The sequence below is a fragment of the Sapajus apella genome, unplaced genomic scaffold (genome assembly GCF_009761245.1).
Source record: "Sapajus apella isolate SASKATOON/1434 unplaced genomic scaffold, GSC_monkey_1.0 scaffold103, whole genome shotgun sequence".
NCBI classification, from domain to species: Eukaryota; Metazoa; Chordata; class Mammalia; order Primates; family Cebidae; genus Sapajus; species Sapajus apella.
This window is the reverse complement of record NW_022437043.1, coordinates 7,177,890-7,204,446: the sequence shown is the minus strand read 5'-3', so window position 1 is coordinate 7,204,446 and position 26,557 is coordinate 7,177,890. Positions and strand designations below refer to the sequence as shown.

General features: G+C 37.9%; 1 pseudogene; it reads right to left on the bottom strand.

Moving 5' to 3' along the window:
• Positions 1–385: 385 nt before the first annotated feature.
• On the bottom strand, positions 386–24,298 carry LOC116536728 (annotated as a pseudogene).
• Positions 24,299–26,557: the final 2,259 nt, after the last annotated feature.

The following is a 26,557-nucleotide window of genomic DNA, read 5'->3' as shown; positions in this document are numbered from 1 at the left end:
AAAACTGCCTTATTCCTGAGAGATTCCCTTCCACAGAATGTAATGGCTTGGCTCCATGAATCTGGTCTTATACTTAATCATTTCACTCTGGCATGGGAATTATTATTATACATCCTTCTTTAAAAGGAAAACAACTTCCCTATCCAGGCCACTTTCAAAAGCTGGAAATTCTGGGGATGGAGTCTCAGATAAAGTGTGCAGGTTGTAGGGTGATTCCCTCCTCCTGGTCGCCCCCAGAACCCTCACTTGCATTTGGACAGAGCATGGATGGAGTTCCTTTGACTCACCCTTCCCCTCGACCTAGAGGGAAGAAAGGGTGATGGTGTGAACCCCAGTCTGAGATATATGGCAGTGCCAACTAGCCCCAATGCACCTATTCCCACTTTCTCCACTCTGCCTGCTCCTCGAAACTTCCTGATAGCAAAAGAATAGCCCCCACCCATTGGGGCTCAATTCTGGGCCTCTGGGAGCAGGGCAGGGCTGTGGATTTCTTCTTCTTCCTCCCGAAAGTATGTTGGCTTTCCCTGTGCGCTAGGGGCCTGCTGGGCCTTCAGTGGACATGAGGCTACCATATGGCTGATGCTCTGGCAGAAGTGGCACTTCTTGGGCTGGGGTGGCAGCTTGCATTCCTTGGCATGATGGTCTAGACCTCCACAGTTGTAGCACCTGTCTCCTTTTGATCTGCGCTTCTGCATGTTCTTCCCCTTTGGCCGCCTCTCACTCCCAATACAGAACACCCCACCAGGTCCAGTGACACGGGTGGATTCCAGACCCTTGGCTGACTTCTTAAAGGTGAACTTCACGGCCTCACCCTCCTTCAAGCTCCGGAAGCCCTCCATGTACAGCTTACTCTGGTGTACAAAGACTTCCACTTGGGGGTCGAGCGTGACCCCGGCGCGGGCGGTCATGGACAGGAAGCTGAACCCCATGCGCAAGTTGAACCACTTACAGATGCCTGCACCGTGCAGCAGCTGAGGCTTGTCCGCCGCCCGGGCCGCGTCCTCTGGTGCCTCCTCGGGCGCCTCTTCTGCCGCCTTGGCGCAGCCACCTGCAAACTGTTGGTTGGACACGGAGCCCAAGGTAGTCGGCTGAGCCCGTGGCCCCGGGTCCCTGGTTGGGCGGCTGCTGGCCCCAGAGAAGTCCGAAGGCTATACATCTATCTTTAAAAAATCTACCAGTTTGAGTGAAGCATAGAAAACTTACCTCCTTTTATGTCCTTTTGCCCTTCTCCCATTTATAATTGTCTTAAATATTTCTTCTATATACATTGAGAACGATATCAATGCTATTTTTTCTTCAACCATCAGTCATAATTTGGAAAATTCAAAAGGAGAAGCAAAATCTATTGTATTTACCTATATAACTTTCTTTTTCCACTGGTCTTTTTCCCTGCAGATAGTCAAAGATTCCTAATTTCTCATTTTCCTTCTATTCCAAGAGGTTCCTTCAGAATTTTTTTAGGTTATGTAGATCTGGTAGTGACAAATTCACTTAGTTCTTCTTCTGAGAACGTTTGGGTTTTCCTTCATTCCTTAAGAATATTTTTGTTGAAAATGTAATTTGAGGTTGACAGTTCTTTCCTTCCAGCTCTTGAAAAATGTTGCATACAGTTCCTTCTGGTCACCATAGTTTTTGATAAGAAATTTGTTGTCTTTAAATTCTTTTTCCCCTATAGGCAATGTGTTGTTTCTCTTTGGCTGCTTTCAGAATTTCTGTTTTTATCTTTACTTTTCAGAAATTTTACTGTGATGTGTCTTGTCATGGGTTTCTTTGGGTTTATTATGTTTGGAGTTTATTTGATTCTTGAATTTGTGGGTTTATGTGTTTTGTCAAATTTTGAAAATTTTCAACTATTATTTCTTTGAATACTTTCTCAGTTCCTCCCTCTTTTTCTCCTTTCCTTCTGAAATTCAAATAACATAAATTTTAGGTCTTTTGTTGTTGTCCCATAGGTTCCTGACACACTATTTTTTCCCACCAATTTTCCCTCTGTTATTCAGATTTTGTCATTTTTATTATTCTGTATTCAAGTTCGTTCCTCTATCTTCTCCATTCTGCTGTTGGGTTCATTGTCGATATTTTGAAGTTAACTATTTTGTTTTTTAGTTCTAAATTTTCCATTTGGCTCTTTTTATATATTCTATTTACTTGCTGAGATTTTTCTGTTTCTTTGCTGAGACTTTCTATTTTTTGTAATTTTTTAAAGTGTGGTTATGATTGCTCATTGAAGTATTTTTATGATAATTGCTTTAAACTCTTTGTCAAATAATTCTAACATCTGTCATGGTGTTATCATCTGCTGATTGATTTTTATCATTCAAGTTGAAATCTTGGTTTTTGGTTTTTTTGGGTTTTTTTTGGCATGTCAGTGATTTTCAATTGAAACTTGGACATTTTGGGATATTATGAAAGTCTACAACTTATTTAAATCTCAGGTTTTAGAAGGCCTCCTCTGACACCACTCTACAGGTGAAGGATGGTGCCACTTTATTACTTCCAGGTGGGTATGTAAGTTCAGATTCTCACTCAGCGTCTGTTGATATCTGGCAGAAAGGGACTCCTTGTTACTTCCGGGTGGAGGGGGGAATTTAGTGAGATGGTGTTATTCCTTGGGCTTCAAGATCCCTAACTGTTTTGCCATTTTTTCTGCACCTTTTAGATACTTCTAAATTTTTGTTCCACATAATGTTCAGGATTTTTAATCTGTACTTAATTGGAAGAATATGAAAATATATACCTATTCCATCTTTCCGAAACATAAATTCGGGCATTATTTTTTGGGGTGATTAAAATGTTTTAAATTTATATTTTAGTGATGATTGTACAGCTCTCAACATATATTTAACACCATTGAATTGTATGCTTTCAATGGGTTATTTTACAATATGTAAATTATATCTCTATAAAACAGTTAAAAGTCAAAAAACAAAAACAAAGAGAACTGAGGTCCACGAGCAGTGGCTTACACCTGTAATCCCAATGTTTGGGAGGCTGAGGCAGGTGGATCACTTGAGGTCAGGAATTTGAGACCAGCCTGACCAACATGGCGAAACCCTGTTTCTTCTAAAAATACAAAAATTAGCGGGGTATGTAGGCACATGACTGTAATCCCAGCTACTTGGGAATCTGAGGCAGGAGTATGACTTAAATCCGTGAGGTAGAGGTTGCAGTAAGCCAAGATTGCACCACTACACTCCAGCCTGGGTGGCAGAGTGAGACTCTGTCTCGAGAAAGAGAGAAAGAAAGAAGGAAGGAAGGAAGGAAGGAAGGAAGGAAGGAAGGAAGGAAGGAAGGAAGGAAAGAGGAGAGAGAGAGGAAGAAAGAAAAGAGAGAGAGAGGAAGAAAGAAAGAAGAAAATAAAGAAAGGAAGAAAGGAAAGAAAGGAAAAGAAAGAAAGGAAGGAAGGAAGGAAGGAAGGAAGGAAGGAAGGAAGGAAGGAAGGAAGGAAGGAAGGAAGGAAAGAAAGAGGAAAGAAAGAAAGGGGGATTGCTCAGTAGCTAGAGGAGTAAATGAGGTGGCTTAATTTTTTTCTGGGGTAAATGTCAAGGAGGGACTGCCTCTATTTCTGCCTATGTTCTCTCTAATTGTCCAATGACTAGCTCCAAGGTTACCACCTCTATGTTGTCTTATCCATGAAATTTTTCTCCGTTCAAACTAATTTTGCTGAGTGCCTACCTCAACATTATCACAGACACTATGATAGTCATTATCATATTCAACTGTCTGAGTGATCCTGTATGGTAAGGTAAATAGTGTTATTTCCATTTTAAAGTTGAAGAAAGTATGGCTCTATAATGTTAAACAACTTGTCCAAAGTCAAACAAATTAGAAATGAGGAAGCTGAGATTTCTACTTTATTATCTTATCTCCTTTATAGTGTTCTTCACTTTCTGCCTTGCATTACAGATACTTGACTATTTGTACCATTATCTGTACTAAGTTGCAAGCTTCTTGAATGAAGGAATAATGTCTTATTCACATTTGAATGTTTTGCAGTGCATAACATGTAAGTATTGTAGTCAATACTGAAATGTTTAAATGTTTAAGTGCTGAATGAATAAATGGCTATAATAAAGTCCATTAAATGAAAAATATTGTACAGCTAGTGCTGTTATCTTCCTCTGCTAGGTAAACAGGAAACCAGAGAGGCCCCAAATGAGTCAGGCATGCATTAAGTGCCACTATTCAGTGCTATGGGAGTCCTTTGTTGGATATGTTATTTTCAAATATATTTTCCTAGTCTATAGCTCATCTTTGCATACTATTAACAGTGTCTTTCACAGAGTGAAAGTTTTTCTTTTGATGCATTGCAATTTATATACCTTTTTTTTTTTTTACTGATCTCACTTTTTGTATCATGTCTAGGAAATTTTCATTTAATCCCAGATCACCAAGATTCTCCCCTGTGATTTGTCTTTAAAATTTTATGGTGGATCTATGATCTGAGTTGATTTTTATATAAGGTTTAAGTAAATATTCATTTATTTGTCTATGAATGTCTAATTGTTACAATACTATTTGTTGAAGACTATACTTTCTCCATTAAACTGCTTTTGCACCTTTGTCAAAAATCAATGACCATATTTCTGTGGGTGTATCTATGGATTTCCTTTTTCTCTTCCTGTTCTCTTTCTGTTGCCTTGACTTCCACAGTATCTTGATTACCGTAGTATTATAGTAATACTCTGTTCTGTTCCATTGGTCAGTTTATCTATTCAATTCTCCAGTACCATGCTATCTTGATTATTGTAGCTTTATAGTAAGCCTTAAAGTTGGGTAGTGTCAGTCCTCTGACTTTTTTGTTCTTCATTATTGCGTTAGCTATCTTGAATCTTTTGCCTTTTCATATAAATGTTAGAGTCAATTTGTCAGTAACCATAAAATAACTTGCTAGAATTTTAATTGAGATTGTGTGGAATATATATATAAAGTTGGGAAAAATTGACATCATAACAATATTGAGTATTCCTATCCATGAGTATGTACTATCTCTTCATGAATTTATATCTTCTTGGATTTCTTGAATCAGTTTTGTCATTTTCCTCATATAGATCCTGTAGGAATTTTGTTAGCTTTATTCCTAAGTATTTCATTTTTTTGGTGCTAATGTAAATGGTTTTGTTTCTATTTCAAATTCTAATTGTTCATCACTATTATATAGAAAAGAAATAGACTTTTGTATATTAACCTTATGTCCTGTGGCTTTCCTATAATTGCTCATTAGTTCTAACAGGTTTTTGTCTATTCTTTTGGATTGTCTACACAGACAACTATGTTATCTACAAAGACAGTTTTATTTCCTCCTTCCCAATTTGTATATATTTTACTTCCTTTTCTTGTCTTATTGCATTAGCTAGGACTTCTAGTACAATGGTGAATAGGAGTGGTGAGAGGAGCATCCTTGCCTTGTTCCTAGTCTTAGGGAACAAGCATCCAGTTTCTCACCTTTAAGCATAATGTTAGCTGTAGATTTTAAAAAATCAAGTTGAGGGAGTTCCTCTTTTCCCAGCTTGCTGAGGGTTTTTATTATGAATTCATGTTAGATTTCATCAAATGCTTTTTCTGCATCAATTGATATGATCAGATGATTTTTACTTTTTAGCCTACTGATATAGTAGATTATATTAATTGATTTTTGAATGTTTAACCAGCCATGCATACTTAGAATAAATTTGGTTTAGCCATAGTGTACAATTCTTTTTATACATTGTTGGATTTGATTTGCTAATATTTTGTTGAGGATTTTGGTATCTATGTTCATAAGGATGTTCGTCTGCAGTTTTTTCCTTGTAATATCTTTATGTGGTTTTGGTATTAAAATAAGGCTGACCTCACAAGATGAGTTAGGAAATGTTCTCTTCTGTTTATATTTTCTGAAAGAGATTATAGAGTTGGTATCATTTCTTCCTTTAATGTTTGGTAGAATTCATCAGTAAAACCAACTGAGCTTACTGCTTTCTGTTTGGAGAGACTATGAATTATTGACTTAATTTCTATAATGGATATAGACCTAGTCAGACTATTTATTTCTCCTAGTGTGAGTTTTTGCAGTTTTTTTTTCAAGCATTGGTCCATTTTATCTAGGTTATTATATTTGTGGGCATAGAGTTGATCATAATATTCTTTCATTATTTTATCTAACACCCATGAAATATCTTTGATTTCTGATATTAATATTTCATGTCCTCTTTATTTTTTTCATTGTTAGCCTTGCTAGTGATACATCAATTTTGTTGACCTTTTCAAAGAACCAGCCTTTGATTTTGTTAATTTTCTTTATTGATTTCCTGTTTTCAATTTCATTGACTACTGATCTAATTTTTATTTTCTTCTCCTTGCTTCAGACTTATATTACTCTTCTTTCTCTATTTTCCTAAAGTGGAAACTAAGATTATTGATTTTATATTTTTTCTTCTATAATATGTGCACTCAATGCTATAGGTTTCCCTCTAAACACTTACTGTAGCCCACAAATTTCGATAAGTTGCATTTTCATTTTTATTTAGTACAAAATATTTTAAAGATTCTCTTAGGACTTTTTTTTTGACTTCTGTATTATTTAGAAGTGTGTTGCTTAATGTCCAATTCTTTTATTTTTCAGCTATTTTTCTATCATTGATTTCTAATTTAAGATTCCATTGTAATCTTTAAGCATATTTTATATGATTCATATTCTTTTAAATTTGTTAAGGTATGTTTTATAGCTCAGAATGTGGTCTGTCTTGGTGTTGTTCCATGGAAACTTGAGAATAATGTGTATTCTGCTCTTGTTGGATGAAGTATTCTATAAATATCAAATCTAGTTGATTGATGGTGCTATTGAGTTCAACGATATCCTTACTGATTTTCTGCCAAGTAAATCTGTCAATTACTGATACAGGGGTGGTGAAGTCTCTAACTATAATAATGAATTCATCTGTTTCTCCTTGTAGGTCTATTTGTTTTTGTCTCACGTATTCTGATGCTCTGTCTTTATATGCATATACATTAAGGACTGTTACAACCTCTTAGAGACTATGTCCCTTTATCACTATATACTACTTTTCTTTATCCTTGATAAATTTCCTTGCCCTGAAGTCTGCTTTGTGAAATTAATATAGCTAACCCAGTTTCCTTTTGGTTATAGTTAGCATGGCATATCTTTCTTTACCCCTTTACTTATAAGCTACTTCTTTATATTTAAAGGTTTCATTTAGACAACATGTAGTTGGGTCTTGTTTTTCTTGTTGTTGTTGTTTTTTAAATTTTACTTTAGGTTCTGGGGTACATGTGCAGATCATGCAGGATTGTTGCATAGATACATACATGGCAAGATGGTTTGCTGCCTTCATCCCCCCATCACCTATATCTGGTATTTCTCCCCTTGTTATCCTTCCTCACCCTTTCCAACCCCCACTGTCCCTCCCCATAGCCCCCCCAACTGACTGCAGTATGTGATGTTCCCCTCCCTGTGTCCACGTGTTCTAATTGTTCAACACCCACCTATGCATGATAACATGCGGTTTTTGGTTTTCTGCTCTTGTGTCAGTTTGCTGAGAATGATGGTTTCCAAATTCATCCATGTCCCTATGAAGAACATGAACTCATCATTTTTTTTTTTTTTTTTTTTTTTTTTTTTTTTTTGAGACGGAGTTTCACTCATGTTACCCAGGCTGGAGTGCAATGGCGCGATCTCGGCTCACTGCAACCTCCGCCTCCTGGGTTCAGGCAATTCTCCTGCGTCAGCCTCCTGAGTAGTTGGGATTACAGGCACGCACCACCATGCCCAGCTAATTTTTTGTATTTTTAGTAGAGACGGGGTTTCACCATGTTGACCAGGATGGTCTCGATCTTTTGACCTCGTGATCCACCCGCCTCTGCCTCCCAAAGTGCTGGGATTACAGGCTTGAGCCACCGCGCCCGGCAGAACTCATCATTTTTTATGGCTGCATAGTATTCCATGGTGTATATGTGCCACATTTTCTTTATCCAGTCTATTGTTGATGGACATTTGGGTTGATTCCAGGTCTTTGCTATTGTAAACAATGCCACAATGAACACACGTGTGCATGTGTCTTTATAATAGAACAGTTTATAATTCTTTGGGTATATATCCAGTAATGGGATTGCTGGATCAAATGGTATTTCTATTTCTAGGGTCCTTGAGGAATCGCCATACTGTCTTCCACAATGGTTGCACTAATTTGAACTCCCACCAATAGTGCAAAAGTGTTCCTATTTCTCCACATCCTCTCCAGCATCTGTTGTCTCCAGATTTTTTAATGATCGCCATTCTAACTGGTGTGAGATGGTATCTCACTGTGGTTTTGATTTGCATTTCTCTAATGACCAGTGATGATGAACATTTTTTCATGTGTTTGTTGGACATGTCTTCTTTTGTGAAGTGTCTGTTCATATCCTTCGCCCACTTTTGAATGGGTTTGCTTGTTTTCCTTGTAAATCTGTTTTAGTTCTTTGTAGATTCTGGATATTAGCCCTTTGTCAGATGGGTAGATTGCAAAAATTTTTTCCCATTCTGTTGGTTGCTGGTTCACTCTAATTATTGCTTCCTTTGCTGTACAGAAGCTCTGGAGTTTAATTAGATCCCATTTGTCTATCTTGGCTTTTGTTGCCATTGCTTTTGGTGTTTTAGCCATGAAGTCCTTGCCTATGCCTATGTTCTGAATGGTTTTGCTTACGTTTTCTTCTAGGGTTTTTTGGTGTTAGGTCTTATGTTTAGATCTTTATTCCATCTGGAGTTAATTTTAGTATAAGGTGTCAGGTAGGGGTCCAGTTTCAGCTTTCTGCACATGGCTAGCCAGTTTTCCCAACACCATTTATTAAACAGGGAATCCTTTCCCCATTGCTTGTTTTTCTCAGGTTTGTCAAAGATCAGATGATTGTAGATGTGTGGTGTTGCTTCTGAGGCCTCTGTTCTGTTCCATTGGTCTATGTTTCTGTTTTGGTGCCAGTACTATGCTGTTTTGATTACTGTAGCCTTGTAGTATAGTTTGAAGTCAGGTAGCATGATGCCTCCAGCTTTGTTCTTTTTGCTTAGGATTGACTTGGCTATGCTGGCTCTCTTTTGGTTCCATATGAAGTTTGAAGTGTTTTTTTCCAGTTCTGTGAAGTAGGTCATTGGTAGCTTGATGGGGATAGCATTGAATCTATAAATTACTTTGGGCAGTATGGCCATTTTCACGATGTTGATTCTTCCCAACCATGAGCATGGAATGTTTTTCTGTCTCTTTGTGCCCTCTCTTATTTCATTGAGCAGTTGTTTGTTGTTCTCCTTGAAGAGGTCCCTACATCCTTTGTTAGTTGTATTCCTAGGTATTTTATTCTCTTTGTAGCAATTGTGAATGGGAGTTCAGTCATGATTTGGCTCTCTGTTAGTCTGTTATTGGTGTATAGAAATGCTTGTGATTTCTGCACATTGATTTTGTATCCTGAGACTTTGCTGAAGTTCCTTATCAGTTTCAGGAGATTTTGGGCTGGGACGATGCGGTCTTCTAAATATACAATCATGTTGTCTGCAAATAGAGACAATTTAACTTCCTCCTTTCCTAGTTGAAGACCTTTTATTTCTTTTTCTTGCCGATTGCTCTGGCTAGAACTTCCAATACTATATTGAATAGGAATGGTGAGAGAGGGCATCCTTGTCTAGTGCCAGATTTCAAAGTGAATGCTTCCAGTTTTTGCCCATTCAGCATGATATTGGCTGTGGGTTTGTCGTAAATAGCTTTTATTATTTTGTGATATGTTCCATCGATACCTAGTTTATCGAGGGTTTTTAGTATAAAGGGCTGCTGAATTTTGTTGAAGGCCTTCTCTGCATCTATTAAGATAATCATGTGGTTTTTGTCTTTGGTTCCATTTATGTGATGGATTATGTTTATGGACTTGCATATGTTGAACTGGCCTTGCATCCCCGGGATGAAGCCTACTTGATCATGATGAATAAGCTTTTTGATTTGCTGTTGCATTCTTTTTGTCAGCATTTTATTGAAGTTTTTGTGTTGATGTTAATCGTGGATATTGGCCTGAAGTTTTCTTTTCTGTTGCGTCTCTGCCCGGCTTTGGTATTAGGATGATGTTCATCTCTTAAAATCAGTTGGGGAGGATTCCCTCTTTTTGTATTGTTGGAATAGTTTCAGAAGGAATGGTACCATTCCTCTTTTATGTCTGGTAGAATTCGGCTGGAAACCCATCTGGACCTGGGCTCTTTTTAGTTGGTAGGCTATTAATTGCTGCCTCAACTTCAGCCCTTGTTATTGGTCTATTCAGGATTTCAACTTCTTCCTGGCTTAGTCTTGGGAGAGTGTAAGTGTCCAGGAATTTATCCATTTCTTCCAGATTTACTGGTTTGTGTGCATAGAGTTGTTTGTAGTAATCTCTGATGGTAGTTTGTATTTCTGTGGAATCAGTGGCGACATCCCCTTTATCGTTTTTTGTTGCATCTATTTGATTCTTCTCTCTTTTCTTTTTTATTAGTCTGGCTAGTGGTCTATCTATTTTGTTGATCTTTTCAAAAAACCAGCTCCTGGATTTGTTGATTTTTTGAAGGGTTTTTTGTGTCTCTATCTCCTTCAGTTCCACCCTGATCTTAGTTATTCCTTGTCTTTTGCTAGCTTTGAGTTGTTGTTGTTTTTTTCAATCTTGCTCCTCTAACTCTTTCAATTTTGATGATAAGGTGTTGATTTTCGACCTTTCCTTGTTCCTCATGTGGGCATTTATTGCTATATATTTTCCTCTAGACACTGCTTCAAATGTGTCCCAGAGATTCTGGTATGTTGTGTCTTCATTGGTTTTGAAGAACGTCTTTATTTCTGCCTTCATTTCATTGTTTATCCAGTCAACATTCAGGAGCCAGTTGTTCATTTTCCATGAAGTTGTGTGGTTTTGAGTTAGTTTCTTAATCCTGAGTTCTAATTTGATTGCACTGTGGTCTGAGATACTGTTTGTTATTATTCTTTTGCAATTGCTGAGGAGTGATTTACTTCCAACTATGTGGTCAATTTTAGAGTAAGTGTGATGTGGTGCTGAGAGGAATGCATATTCTGTGGATTGGGGGTTGAGAGTTCTGTAAATGTCTATTAAGTTCGCTTGGTCTAGTGCTGCATTCAAGTCCTGGATTTCCTTGTTGATTTTCTGTCTCGTTGATCTGTCTAATATTGACAGTGGAGTGTTAAAGTCTCCCACTATTATTGTGCAGGAGTCTAACTCTCTTTGTAGGTCGTTAAGGACTTGCTTTATGTATCTGAGTGCTCCTGTATGGGGTCATATATACTTAGAATAGTTAGCTTTTCTTGTTGTATTGGTCCTTTTACCATTAAGTAATGCCCTTCTTTGTCTCTTTTGATTTTTGTTGGTTTAATGTCCGTTTTATCAGAGACTAGGATTGCCACCCAGCTTTTTTTTGCTCTCCATTTGCTTGGTAAATCTTCTTCCATCCCTTTATTTTGAGTCTATGTGTGTCTTTGCACATGACATGGGTCTCCTGAATACAGCACACTGATGGTTCTTGTCTTTTTATCCAATTTGTCAGTCTGTGTCTTTTGATTGGGGCATTTAGTCCATTTACATTTAATGTTAATATGTTATGTGTGAATTTGATCCTGCTATTATATTACTTGTTGGTTGTTTTGCCCTTTGGTTGGTGTAATTTTTTCATTGCATCATTGGTCTTTACCATTTGGCTCTTTTTTGCAGTGGCTGGTACTGGTTTTTCCTTTCTGTGTTTAGTGCTTCCTTCAGAAGCTCTTGTAGGGCAGGTCTGGTAGTGACAAAATCTCTCAACAATTGCTTGTCCGTAAAGGATTTTATTTCTCCATCACTTAAGAAGCTTAGTTTGGCCAGATATGAAATTCTGGGTTGGAAGTTCTTTTCTTTAAGGATGTTGAATATTGGCCCCCACTCTATTCTGGCTTGTAGGGTTTCTGCTGAGAGATCTGCTGTGAGTCTGATTGGCTTCCCTCTGTGGGTGACCCAACCTGACCCAACCTTTCTCTCTGGCTGCCCTTAGTATTTTTTCCTTCATTTCAACCCTGGTGAATCTGATGATTACGTGCCCTGGGGTTGCTCTTCTTGAGGAATATCTTTGTGGAATTCTCTGTATTTCCTGTATTTGAATGTTGGCCTGCCTTGCTAGGTTGGGGAAATTCTCCTGGATAATATCCTGAGAAGTATTTTCCAGCTTGGATTAATTCTCCCTGTCATCTTCCAGTACACCAATCAAACGTATATTAGGTCTTTTTACATAATCCCATATTTCTTGAAGGCTTTGTTCATTTCTTTCCACTCTTTGTTCTCTTTTTTGCCTTCTCATTTTATTTCATTGAGTTGATCTTCAATCTCTGATATCCTTTCTTCTGCTTGATCTATTCAGCCATCGAAACTTGTGTATGCTTCACAAAGTTCTTGTGCTGTGTTTTTCAGCTCCATTAAGTTGTTTATGTTCTTCTCTAAGCTGGTTATTCTAGTTAGCATTTTGTCCAACCTTTTTTCAAGGTTCTTAGTTTCTTTGCATTGGGACAGAACATATTCCTTTAACTCAGAGAAGTTTCGTATTACCCACCTTCTGAAGCCTGCTTCTGTCAATTCATCAAATTCATTCTCCGTCCAGCTTTGTTCCCTTGCTGGTGAGGAGTTGTGATCTCGTGGTGGGGGAGAGGTATTCTGGTTTTTTATGGTTTCATTCTTCTTGAGCTGGTTTCTTCCCATCTCGTTGGATTTATATAGTTTTGATCTCAGGTAGCTGCTTGGGGAGGCAGCCTTTCCTTTGCCTGCCTGCAGAGGTGCTGCTGGACTGCCAGGGATTCGGTGGGGCTGCTGCATCTTTTATTTACTCAGGGAAATTAGGCCGGCTTCTGCAATGGCGGCTGCCCTTCCTCCCGCCAAGCTCGATCTTTCCTGGTTGCTCTCTAACTGATGTTCTGGGTGTGAAACTCTGGAGTGAGAGTTTTTTAGCCTGCTGGGCATTGTGTGGGGGGACCCATCCTGCCAAATGGGCTGTTTCCCTGTTTTCAGTTCCCCTTCTTTCTGGGGGCAGGTGGCTCTGTCCAGCCGGCTTTCTGGCTTTCGCGTCAGCCAGTGCTTCTGCCTAGATCTGTGCTGACACCCTCAGTGCTGGCAAAGTTGCTGTTCTGCCCTGTTCAGGTAGCTCGCTGAGGCTTTTCAGCCTGGCAAAGATCTCCTGTTCTGTGGGTTGTAGAGGGCTTGGGTGGAGTGCTGTGTCAGAACCAAAGTCCCAGAGGGGGAGATACCCTGGTCCTCCAGTCAGTTGCATGCACCTCCTGGGTGGAGCAGTGCCCTGCCTTGCCTCAACTTGCCCTATTTGGTTTATACCCACTGTCCAACCAGACCCACAAATACCTTGTTTGGAATTGTGGAGACCATTCAGCTTCTGCATCTCTCTTGCTGGGAGCTCCTTTCTGGAGCTGCCTCTTATTCGGCCATCTTGGGATCACATCTCAGCATTGTTAGGGTCTTGTTTTTTTTTGAGACGGAGTTTCACTCATGTTACCCAGGCTGGAGTGCAATGGCGCGATCTCGGCTCACCACAACCTCCGCCTCCTGGGTTCAGGCAATTCTCCTGCCTCAGCCTCCTGAGTAGCTGGGATTACAGGCACGCGCCACCATGCTCAGCTAATTTTTTATATTTTTAGTAGAGACGGGGTTTCACCATGTTGACCAGGATGGTCTCAATCTCTTGACCTCGTGATCCACCCGCCTTGGCCTCCCAAAGTGCTGGGATTACAGGCTTGAGCCACCGCGCCCGGCCAGGGTCTTGTTTTTTAATCTACTCTGACAGCTTCTGACTTTTAATTGACGCAGTTATACCATACACATTTAAGGTGATTATAATATAGTTAGATTAATATCTAGTATGTCTATTACTCTTTTATATTTGCTGTACTTGTTCTTTGTTCATTTTTATCTTCCCCTGTTTTTCTGATTTCTCTGATTTTAATTGAGCATATTTTATAGTTTCATTTTCTCTCCTTTCTTAGCATACTAATTACACTTCTTTTTATAAATATTTTATTAATTTCCTTAGAGTATACAGTATGCATTTATAATTTAATATACTTTACAATTACTATAAGTCTACTTTTAAATAATACCATTCTGTTTCACACGTAATGCAGATGTTTTATATCAGTAATTCCAATTTCCCCTCATCACTCATGACATTATTGTCATTTATTTCTCTTACTGATAAACTACAATCACTAAATACATTGTTATTATTATTTTAAACAAAGTGTTATCTCTTAGATCAACTAGGAATAAGAAAAACAAAAGATTTTATTTTACCTTCATTTATTCCTTCTGTAACATTCTTCCTTTACGTAAGTCTGAGTTTCTGACCTATATCACTTTCCTTCTCTCTGAGGAACTATTAACATTTCTTGCAAAACAGGTCTGCTAGTGACAAACCCCTACAATTTTGATTGCTTTATGAAAGTCTTTATTTCTCCTTCACTTTTGAAGGATGCAGAACTCTTGGTTGGTGGGTTTTTTTTGTTTTCAAAAATTTAATGTTATACTTCACTCTCTTTCTGCTTGCATGGTTTCTGAAAGGAGGAATTATATAATTCTTATCCTTGCTCCTCGACAGGTAAGTTTTTTTCTTTCCTCTGGCTTCTTTCACAACTTTTCTTTTCCTCGGGCTTCTTTCACACTTTTCTCTTTGTCTTTGATTTTGTGAAGTTTGAATATGATATGCCTACATATAGATGTTTTTGTATTTATCCAGCTTGTTGGGGACCCAAGCTTCCTGAATCTGTGCTTTGGTGTTTGTCATTAATTTTAGGAAATTCTCAGCTATTATTATTTAAAATATTTCTTCTATTCCTCTCTCTTCTGATATTCCCATTACACTTATGTTATACCTTTTCTAATGGTTCCAAGTTGTCTTTTTCATTCTTTCTCTTTACATTGCATTTTTGTAAGTTTCTATTGGCATAGCTTCAAGCTCACTGATTTTTCCTTTACCATGTCCTCTATACTGATGAGTCCATCAATGGCATTCTTCATTTCTGTTATAGTGATTTTTTTTCTTTCTAGAATTTATTTTCAATTCTTTCTTGGAATTTCCTTCTGGTTGCTTACATTACCCATCTGTTTTTGCATAATGTCCACTTTTTCCATTAGAGCCCATAGCATTTTATTGAAAGATATTTTGAATTCCCAGTCTGCTAATTCCAAAATCTCTGCCATATCTGAGTCTCATTCTGATGCATTTTTGTGTGTGTGTCCTTCAGTGCTTCTGGTAATATTTTCTTGAAAACAGGATATTATTTATCAACTAATAGGAACAGAGATAAGTATGACTTTAGGTGAGGTTTTATGTTTATCTGGCCAGAAACTAAGCTCTGTTTAATGTTTTTTTTGTAGATATACGTGAACTTCAATTTCCTCTAGTGTCTTTATTTTTATCTTCTCTAATATCTTTGTGTTTGCCTAGCAACTGCTTCCTAAATAGAGTCTGTAATTTTTTTCAGCTGCAATTCACGATAATTATAAAGAAACCCTGTTAATGTGGTTAGATGTGGAGGAAAGTGAAGCCTCCTATAATCTTATTATTCGGTGTTATCTTTTAGAGTGCCTGTGTTTTTTATCCAATATAATAAGCTTTCCTGTTTATTGAATTGGATAATCCATAAACATTGAATATTATTACTATTAGATTTACATCTGTCATTTTGCTTTTGGTTTTCTGTATATCTCATGTCTTTTCTGTTCCTCTCTTTCCTTTTTAATGCTTTGTTTTGCGCTAAGTGAATTGCTTGGTGTAACTGTTTAATTCCTTTAATTATTTTTTCACTATATTTTTTGAGTTATATTCATAGTGATTTCTCTAGGGCTTACCATATCCATCTTAACTTATCAGAATCTAATTCAGATTTATACTAGCTGAATTCTAGTATGATATAAAAATATTATTCCTACACAGCTCTATCTGCTCCTGTTCTGTGCTATTATTATATAGAGAGATATGTTACATCTATATATATTTTAAAACCAAAAATGCAGTGTTATAATTATTACATTATATAAATTTATGTATTTGAAAAAAGGTGAGAGAAGAAAAGACAAGTTTTTTTAATATACTTTAAATTCTGGAGTACATGTGCAGAACATGCAAATTTGTTACATAGATATACACGTGCCATAGTGGTTTGTTGCACCCATCAATTCATCATCTACATTAGGTATTTCTCCTAATGCTATCCCTTCCCTAGTCCTCCACCCCTTGACAGGCCCCATCATGTGATGTTCCTCTCCCTGTGTCCATGTGTTCTCATTGTTCAACTCCCACTTATGAGTGAAAACATGTGGTGTTTGGTTTTCTGTTCTTGTGTCAGTTTGCTGAGAATGATGTTTCCAGCTTCATCCATGTCCCTGCAAAGGACTTGAACTTATCCTTTTTTATGGCTGCATAGTATTCCGTGGTGTATATGTGCCAGATTTTCTTTATCCAGTCTATCATTGATGGGTATTTGGGTTAGTTCCAAGTCTTTGTTATTGTGAATAGTGCTGCAGTAAACATACATGTGCATGTGTCTTTATAGTAGAATGATTTATAATCCTTTGGGTATAAATCCAGTAATGGGATTGCTGGGTCAAGTGGTATTTCTGGTTCTAGATCGTCGAGGAATTGTCACACTGTCTTCCACAATGGTTGAACTAATTTACACTGCTACCAACAATATAAAAGCATTCCTATTTCTCCACATCCTCCCCAGCATCTGTTGTTTCCTTACTTTTTAATGATTGCCATTCTAACTGGCATGAGATGATATCTCATTGTGATTTTGATTTGCATTTCTCTAATGACCAGTGATGATGAGCTGTTTTTCATATGTTTGTTGGCTGCATAAATGTCTTCTTTTGAGAAGTGCCTGTTCACATCATTCACCCACTTTTTGATAGGGTTTTTTTTTTTCTTGTGAATTTGTTTAAGTTCTTTATAGATTCTGGATATTAGCCCTTTGTCAGATGGCTGGATTGCAAAAATTTTCTTCCATTCTGTAGGCTGCTTGTTCACTTTGATGATAGTTTCTTTTGCTGTGCAGAAGCTCTTTAGTTGAATTATATCCCATTTGTCAATTTTGGCTTTTGTTGCCATTGGTTTTGGTGTTGCAGTCATGAAGTCCTTGCCTATGCCTATATCCTGAATGATATTGCCTAGGTTTTCTTCTAGGGTTTTTATGGTTTTAGATCTTATGTTTAAGTCTTAAATCCATCTCAAGTTAATTTTTGTATAAGGCATAAGGAAGGGGTCCAGTTTCAGTTTTTGGCATATGGCTAGCCAGTTTTCCCAACACCATTTATTAAATAGAGAATCCTTTTCCAATTGCTTGTTTTTGTCAGGTTTGTCAAAGATCAGATGGTTGTATATGTCTGGTGTTATTTCTGAGGCCTCTGTTCTGTTCCATCGGTCTATATATCTGTTTTGGTAACAGCACCATGCTGTTTTGGTTACTGTAGCCTTGTAGTATAGTTTGAAGTCAGGTAGCATGAAGTATTTTTTACAGTTTAAGTCGCCTTCTTAATTAGCTATTTTGGTTCTTTTTGTTTTTCCTTTTGTATTCGCATTGCCGTATGGTGTCATTTTCTTACTCCAAATCAGCTTTTTTTCCTGCTTTCAAGCTTTGACCTTTTATTATCAAACTGATTACATTCTATATAAGTCCAAAATACAATTACAGGCATATATGTTTTATGTGATTGACTTTTAAATTGGTGACACTCTTATTTATAGTTACCTGCACAATTACCTTTATCAGTGCTTATTTTTCCTTGTGGATTTGAATTTCTATATGGTATCACTTGCTTTCAGCCTGAACTTTCTTCAGTATTTCTTATAAATCAAGTATTCTATCAGCAAATTCTTTCTGGTTTTGTTGATCTGAAAATGTCTTTATTTCCCCTTCATTTTTGAATGGTAGATTTTCTGGTTATAAGATTCTTATTTGACAGCTTTTTTTTTTTTACCATTTATTTTATTGCATTTTAGGTTTTGGGGTACATGTGAAGAACATGCAAAATTGTTGCATAGGAACACACGTGGCAGTGTGATATGCTGCCTTCCTCCCCATCACCTACATCTGGCATTTCTCCCCCTGCTATCCCTCCCCAGCTCCCCACCCCCCACCGTCCCTCCCCTATTTGCCCCCAACTGACCCCAGTGTGTAGTGCTCCCCTCCCTGTGTCCATGTGCTCCCATCGTTCAACACCCACCTATGAGTGAGAACATGCGGTGTTTGATCTTCTGCTCCTCTGTCAGTTTGCTGAGAATGATGGTTTCCAGGTTCATCCATGTCCCCACAAAGGACCCAAACTCATCGTTTTTGATGGCTGCATAATATTCCATGGTGTATATGTGCCACATTTTCCCTATCCAGTCTATTGTTGATGGGCATTTGGGTTGGTTCCAGGTCCTTGCTATTGTAAACAGTGCTGCAATGAACATTCGTGTACACGTGTCCTTATAGTAGAATGATTTGTAATCCTTTGGATATATACCCAGTAATGGGATTGCTGGGTCAAATGGAATTTCTATTTCTAGGTCCTTGAGGAATCGCCACACTGTCTTCCACAATGGTTGAACTAATTTACACTCCCACCAACAGTGCAAAAGTGTTCCTACTTCTCCACATCCTCTCCAGCATCTGCTGTCTCCAGATTTTTTAATGTTCGCCATTCTTACCAGCATGAGATGGTATCTCAATGTAGTTTTGATTTGCATTTCTCTTATGACCAGTGATGATGAGCATTTTTTCATATGTTTGTTGGCCTCACGTATGTCTTCTTTTGTAAAGTGTCTGTTCATATCCTTTGCCCACTTTTGAATGGGCTTGTTAGTTTTTTTCTTGTAAATCTGCTTTAGTTCTTTGTAAATTTTGGATATCAGCCCTTTGTCAGATGGGTAAACTGCAAAAATTTTTTCCCAATCTGTTGGTTGCCGATTCACTCTAATGATTGTTTCTTTTGCTGTGCAGAAGCTGTGGAGTTTGATTAGGTCCCATTTGTCTATTTTGGCTTTTGTTGTCAATGCTTTTGGTGTTTTGGTCATGAAGTCCTTGCCTACACCTATGTCCTGAATGGTTTTGCCTAGATTTTCTTCTAGGGTTTTTATGGTGTTAGGTCTTATGTTTAAGTCTTTAGTCCATCTGGAGTTAATTTTCGTGTAAGGTGTCAGGAAGGGGTCCAGTTTCTGCTTTCTGCACATGGCTAGCCAGCTTTCCCAACACCATTTATTGAACAGGGAATCCTTTCCCCATTGCTTGTTTTTGTCTGGTTTGTCAAAGATCAGATGGTTGTAGATATGTTGTGTTGCCTCCGAGACCTCTGTTCTGTTCCATTGGTCTATATCTCTGTTTTGGTACCAGTACCATGCTGTTTTGATTACTGTAGCCTTGTAATATAGTTTGAAGTCTGGTAGTGTGATGCCCCCCGCTTTGTTCTTTTTGCTTAGAATTGACTTGGCTATGCGGGCTCTCTTTTGGTTCCATATGAAGTTTAAGGTGGTTTTTTCCAGTTCTGTGAAGAAGGTCATTGGTAGCTTGATGGGGATAGCATTGAATCTGTAAATTACTTTGGGCAGTATGGCCATTTTCACGATATTGATTCTTCCTAACCATGAACATGGAATGTTTCTCCATCTGTTTGTGTCCTCTCTTATTTCGTTGAGCAGTGGCTTGTAGTTCTCCTTGAAGAGGTCCTTTACATTCCTTGTTAGTTGTCTTCCTAGGTATTTTATTCTCTTTGTGGCAATTGTGAATGGAAGTTTGTTCTTGATTTGGCTCTCTTTAAGTCTGTTATTGGTGTATAGGAATGCATGTGATTTTTGCACATTGATTTTGTATCCTGAGACTTTGCTGAACTTGCTTATCAGTTTCAGGAGATTTGGGGCTGAGACGATGGGGTCTTCTAGATATACAATCATGTCGTCTGCAAATAAAGACAATTTGACTTCCTCCTTTCCTATTTGAATGCCCTTTATTTCTTTTTCTTGCCTGATTGCTCTGGCTAGAACTTCTAATACTATATTGAATAGCAGTGGTGAGAGAGGGCATCCTTGTCTGGTGCCACATTTCAAGGGGAATGCTTCCAGTTTTTGCCCATTCAGTATGATATTGGCTGTTGGTTTCTCATAAATAGCTTTTATTATTTTGAGATACGTTCCATTGATACCTAGCTTATTGAGTGTTTTTAGCATAAAGGGCTGTTGAATTTTGTCAAAGGCCTTCTCTGCATCAATTGAGATAATCATGTGGTTTTTGTCTTTGGTTCTGTTTATGTGGTGAATTACGTTTATAGACTTGCGTATGTTGAACCAGCCTTGCATCCCCGGGATGAAGCCTACTTGATCATGGTGGATAAGCTTTTTGATGTGCTCTTGCAATCGGCTTGTCAGTATTTTATTGAATGTTTTTGCATCTATGTTCATCATGGATATTGGCCTGTAGTTTTCTTTTCTTGTTGAGTCTCTGCCGGGTTTTGGAATCAGGATGATGTTGGTGTCATAAAATGATTTGGGAAGAATTCCCTCTTTTTGTATTGTTTGGAATAGTTTCAGAAGAAATGGTACCAGCTCCTCTTTGTATGTCTGGTAGAATTCAGCTGTGAACCCATCTGGACCTGGGCTTTTTTTGGGTGGTAAGCTCTTAATTGCTGCCTCAACTTCAGACCTTGTTATGGGTCTGTTCAGGGCTTCAGCTTCTTCCTGGTTTAGGCTTGGCAGGAGGCAAGTGTCCAGGAATTTATCCATTTCTTCCAGGTTTATTAGTTTGTGTGCATAGAGTTGTTTGTAATAATCTCTGATGATGGTTTGAATTTCTGTGGAATCTGTGGTGATATCCCCTTTATCGTTTTTTATTGCATCAATTTGGTTATTCTCTCTTTTCTTTTTTATTAATCTGGCTAGTGGTCTGTCTATTTTGTTGATCTTTTCAAAAAACCAGCTCCTGGATTTATTGACAGCTTTTTTTTGTTTGTTTGTTTGTTTTGTCAGTACTTTGAAGATGTCACACTACTGCTTTTTGGACTCCATTGTTGCTGATGTGAAGTCATCTATGTCTTCTTTGTATATAATGAGTCATTTATCCTGTACTAATTTAAAATTTTTCTCTTTGTCTTTGACTTCAACATTTTAACTATAATGTGTACATGTGTGCCTCTTTGAGTTTATCTTTATTGGAGTTCATTGACCTTCTTGCATGTGTAGATTAATATTTTTCATCAAAGTTAAGACATTTTTAGCCATTATTTCTGTTCATTTCTCTCTCTCTCTCCTCTTTCAGTTCTCCCATTATGTATATGTTGGTGTGCTTAATTATGTCCCACATAGTTTATCTTCATCTCTGTTTATTTTTCTTTATCTTTTTTTCTCTGTTCATATTGCATAATCTTTATTAATCTATCTTCAAGCTCACTGTTTCTTTCTTGTGTCAGATCAAATCTAATGTTGAACCCATCTAGAGATTTTTCATTTTGGTTATTGTACTTTTCAGCTCTGGAAATTCTATTTGGTTCTTTCGTATAATTTCTTTCTCTTTATTGATGTCTCCATTTCATGAGATATTGTCATCATACCTTCTTTTAATTCTTTAAGCAAAGTTTTGATTAGTTCTTTGAAGGTATTTATAATAGCTGCTTTGAAATATTTGTCTATTTTGTCATATCTGGGTCCCCTCAAACGCAGTTTCTTTTTTTTTTCTGTATATGGGTCATACTTTCCTGTTTCTTTGTATGTCTCATAATCTTCGTTAAATGTATATTTTAGATAATTTATTGAGACAAGTCTAGATCCTCACTCAGGATTTTTTTTTAATTGCTTAACTGTGTCTTTGTGACTCAACTGGACTACTTTAATGAAGTCTATTTCCCCTTAATGCAGAACTTCTTCTGTTGCTCCTGATAGGGTACAGCCTTAGGCATACACACAGTTTTCCTGACCGCCAGGCTTGACTGTGGTTTATCCTGGCTCTCTTTGACAGTCTCTTTACCTGATGTTATTCTTAAGCTTCTGGCTGATCTGATTATAATAGTATTATAACCAACTGTTAGCCTCTGTTAATTTCTAGCTGATTTCTTCATTGTTTTCCACAATGCTCTGCAGCACAAGTTGCTTCACAGTCTGATCCAATTGTAGTTGAGTTCCTTGGTGTTAGGCTTGCTCAGACATGTCTCTGGGAAGAAACTTTACATCAAGAATCAGAAACAGGGGTGTGGAGATGGGGGATGGGGAACTCATTGTTCACTGTGTATTCACCCAGATCCTCCCTCTGGAGCAGATGATTTGTTTTTGTGTGTGCACTAGTGCCACCTCCAGTTGCTGACACTGCTTAGTATAGATCTTCTGCAACTGAGAGCTGGAGAGGATGTGATCTCAACTTTTACAGGCCACTGATTCTACCAGGAATCAGTCTTCCATCCTGGAAATCTTGGCAAGGTTGGAGCTACCCCTTGACTGCTGAACACAATGAAACTGCTTTCTCATAACACAGAGATGTGCAGGAATGGTGGACTATTCTTCTCACCAGCTACCCTGCCTGAATTCTCTCTACAGAGTGGGAATTTGGGATGGAAAACAGGCTGCTCCAGGCTGCTTCCACAACTATATATAGGCTTTACATAGAACAGAACTATGGAAAATGGGATATGATGATGTTTACCAATTGCGAAAAGCACACAAGACAGGTCTTCCACCCTGGGAGTCAGGGATGATGAGAATTGCCACTTGGCAGCCAAGCTTGCTGAAACAGTTTTTCTGCATGACATAACTGCTGGGGATGGCTATAGTCCCTAGACCATATGCCATGGCCTCCCTCTGTTCTTATCAAGTTCCTGTGCATTTTAAAAATAAATGTTTCTCAACTTTTTGTAAGCTCTTTGATCAATCTCCAGAGACTTTGTTAATTTTGAACAGCTTACTAGATCTTTTCTGGAGGGTTTTCTTGAGCTTACTTAGCTATTCTGGAAGTTGGAAATACTCTCTTTCCTTTTATGGTCACTCTTATAGAATAAGTTGTTTACACATAGTTTCTCACATTCCCTCCTCAAAACTATTGCAATCTGGCTTCTGCCCTCACTTTTCCCCACAGGTAAGTTTCCTCATGACCTACTGCCTATCAGATCAATGCAGGCTTTGCAGTCCTGATTTCATCTGAAACTCTTAGCAGAGTTTGACATTGTGGACCAATCCCCTTTTGAAATTCTCTACCATCTTGGTTTTTGTGATGCCGTTATCTCCTGAGTCTTCGTCTACTTCTCAAACTATGCTTTGATATTCTATCTTTCAGACTCTTCTTTCTCTACCTGCTCCTTCAATGTTGAGCTTTCTCAGATTTCTCTCTTTATTGTACTTACTCTATAAATGCTCCCTGGTTGATAAAATTCACCCTTTTGGCTTCAAGTACTGATGATATTAAAGTGTCTCCCAAATTTACATCTATATAACCTTGCCTAGAACTTGATACTTGTGCATTCCAAATCTGACTGAAAATCTTCATACAGCTGTTTCTTGACTCTTCAGACTCAATATCTGCAAAACTGGCCTCAGCATCCACCTACCTCCAAACCTGCTCATTCTTTTGTATTATCAGTCTCAATGAACTACACCAGTGTCCTCCTAGTTCCCCAAGACAGAAGCCTCTAAATCATCCTTAATTGCAATCCCTTATTTCCCTTAAATCCAATAAAGTCACTAAGTCCTGTTGATTTTATCCTCTGAAGATCTCTGTAATTCATCCTTGTGTCTCTAGTCTTACTCCCTCTGCCTTAATTCAGCAACCATCTTGTCTAGCCTTGACATAATGGTCTTCATGTTCTAGTCTAGCCACATCACCTCCCCATTCTTTACACAACAGCCGGAATCATGTATCTATAACACACAAATGATGTCACCGTCTTTGTAAAAAAAAAAAAAAAAAAAACATGACAGGTCCTTAACACCAACAGAATAGTGTTCAAATTTCTTATGTCCTATATAGCTCTTCATGACCTGGTCCCTGACCACCAATCTGGCTGCATCTCTTACCAGTTACTGTCCTTCTCTAGCTCTTCCCATCATGCATTCAAAGCCACCCAATATACTTTTAATAAATATCTTTTCTGCTTCAGATTAAGTTTCTGTTGCTTATAATAACAATTCCAACCAATGCCCAATCTCTTTGTATTACTCAGAAAATGAACCAGGCTTTTGATTGTTTCCAAGTATTTTCATAAGCTTTTCAAAAAGTTAGAGAATTTCACTTACATCTCTTGACTGCCTGGCAATATCTAAAAGTTCTTCAAGACTCATTACCAACACCAACCCCTCCTTGAGGTCATGATTATGTCCTTATACTAAATTAGGCATGCGGGATTTCAAGTGTAGTTAGTGTTCATCTCTGTATCTATGAGGCCTAGCACAGTGCCTAGCATATAACAGGTGTTCTATAAATGTTTAGTAAACAAATCAGTGATAGTTACCACTTACTGCGTTTCCATTATGTGCAGGGTGATCTACTATTGCTTTTTTTTTTTTTTAACGTCAGTTAATGCAATCTTGTCAATACCACTGTATTATTTCTATTGTTATTTTTATACTATGGTTTGGATATGGTTTGTCCCCTCCAAGACTCATGTCGAAATTTAATTGCCATTGTGATGATAGTGGGGGATGGGACCTTTCAGAGATGATTAGGACATGAAGGCACTGCCTTCATGAACAGATTAATGCCACTATCATGATAGTAGATTTCACCTTCTTTTTCTCTTCCACCTTCCACCATGGGATAAGGCAGCAAGAAGGTCCTCATAAGATGCTAGCTTCTTGATTTTGGACCTCCCAGCCTCCAGAGCTGTGAGGAAATAAATTTCTGTTCATTATAAACTACGTAGGCTCAAGTATTCTGTTACAGCAGTAAAAAGTGGATTAAGACACCCTATTGTATACACAAGGAAACTAAGGCACAGAGAAGCAAAATCCCTTGCCCAAGATCATATAGCTTGTCAGTGGAAGAATTTATATTGGAACCCAACTCTTCAGGACCTTGAAGCTTACACATTATAAACTTTTGAAATGAACCTCAGTTGGGAGTACAGGGAATAACACAAACAAAGGTTCAGAATTGGAAACAAAAGACATATATGGGGAACTGTAAATATTCTAGCTGGTTTGTGGGCTTGCAGAAACTGCCATAGTAGGAAGACATCTGAATGCAGATGGCCTGAAATGCCAAACAGAGAAGCATGAACTTTATTAAGTAGACATATATTGGAGTGACATGATAAATGTATCCTTTTGAGAATATTAATAAAGTGCTACTGTGCAAAATGGATTCAAGGGCAAGAGACTGAAGGACAGAAATCAAGCCAAGGCCCTTGATGCTGATCAGCAATCTTCTTTTTGATCAAACCTTACTCTCTCCTTCCTCTTAGCAGGTTCCAAGTCTTTAACACTTTTCTTCAACACTTGAACCACCCCTGTTGCTTAAATTTTTATCAGCTGAGTTTTTTGAGAAATTTAGAAGACTTAGATTGGAATACTTTCCATTCTTGGCTTTCTACTGCCAAATTAATCTCTAGCTTACCCCCATGCTGTTCTCATTGGTAGTAATAGCTACCATTTTTATCACTTACTGTCTCATGTAATCCTTACAACTACATTGTGAGAAAGGTTTAGTTATCTTCAATTTGTAACTGAGAAAATTGATATTTGGAATGATTAACTTCTTGTCAGGTTTACCCAGATAGCAAGTTGCAGAGCCAGGACTTGAACCTAAACCTATTTAATTCCAAGATCACCCTCATGACTACTGTAGTCTGAGCGTGAGCAATTACTGCACCACTCTCCTCTTGAATTCTATTTTATCGTTGTCTCCCATCTACTAAGGTTCCTCTCCAGCAACTATCCCCTGTCTTTCTCCTCTAAAGTCAACATATCTGTTCCTATGGACTTTTTCCTCTCAGTGAATATATACCCTAATATCTCATCTACTAAAGAACAATATCAAATTAACAAGAGTCAACTTCACCCATGTTGTTCCTTGTAAATATCATCCTGTTACTCTTTATTCCAAATGTCTGTAAATATTTGTCTATGCTGTCTCTACTTCCTCACTTTCCACACTGAAATCTGGTTTCAGTCTCTATACTACATGATACCACTTTTGATAGAGTCACAAAATTGACCAATCCTATTTCAGTCCTAGTATTACCTGGTGTTTATGTTTCCAGTACTCTCCTTCATATCACTCTTCCACTCTGTCCTCTATTCTCAACTTCCACACAACTACATTACTTCAGATCCCCATCACCTCTTTTCTAGGTAAATCTCCTTTCTCTTTCTCTACTCTTGCCATCTCCAGTCCATTCTCCACATTGTCTACAAGAGTGAACTTTCTAAAATGTAAATGTAACCATGTTACTGTCTGTATTAGTCCATTCTCTCATTGCCATAAAGAAATACCTAAGACTGGGTAATTTATAAAGAAAAGAAGTTTAATTGGCTCATGGTTCTGCAGCATGTACAGGAAGCACAACAGCTTCTGCTTCTGGGGAGGCCTCAAACATGGTG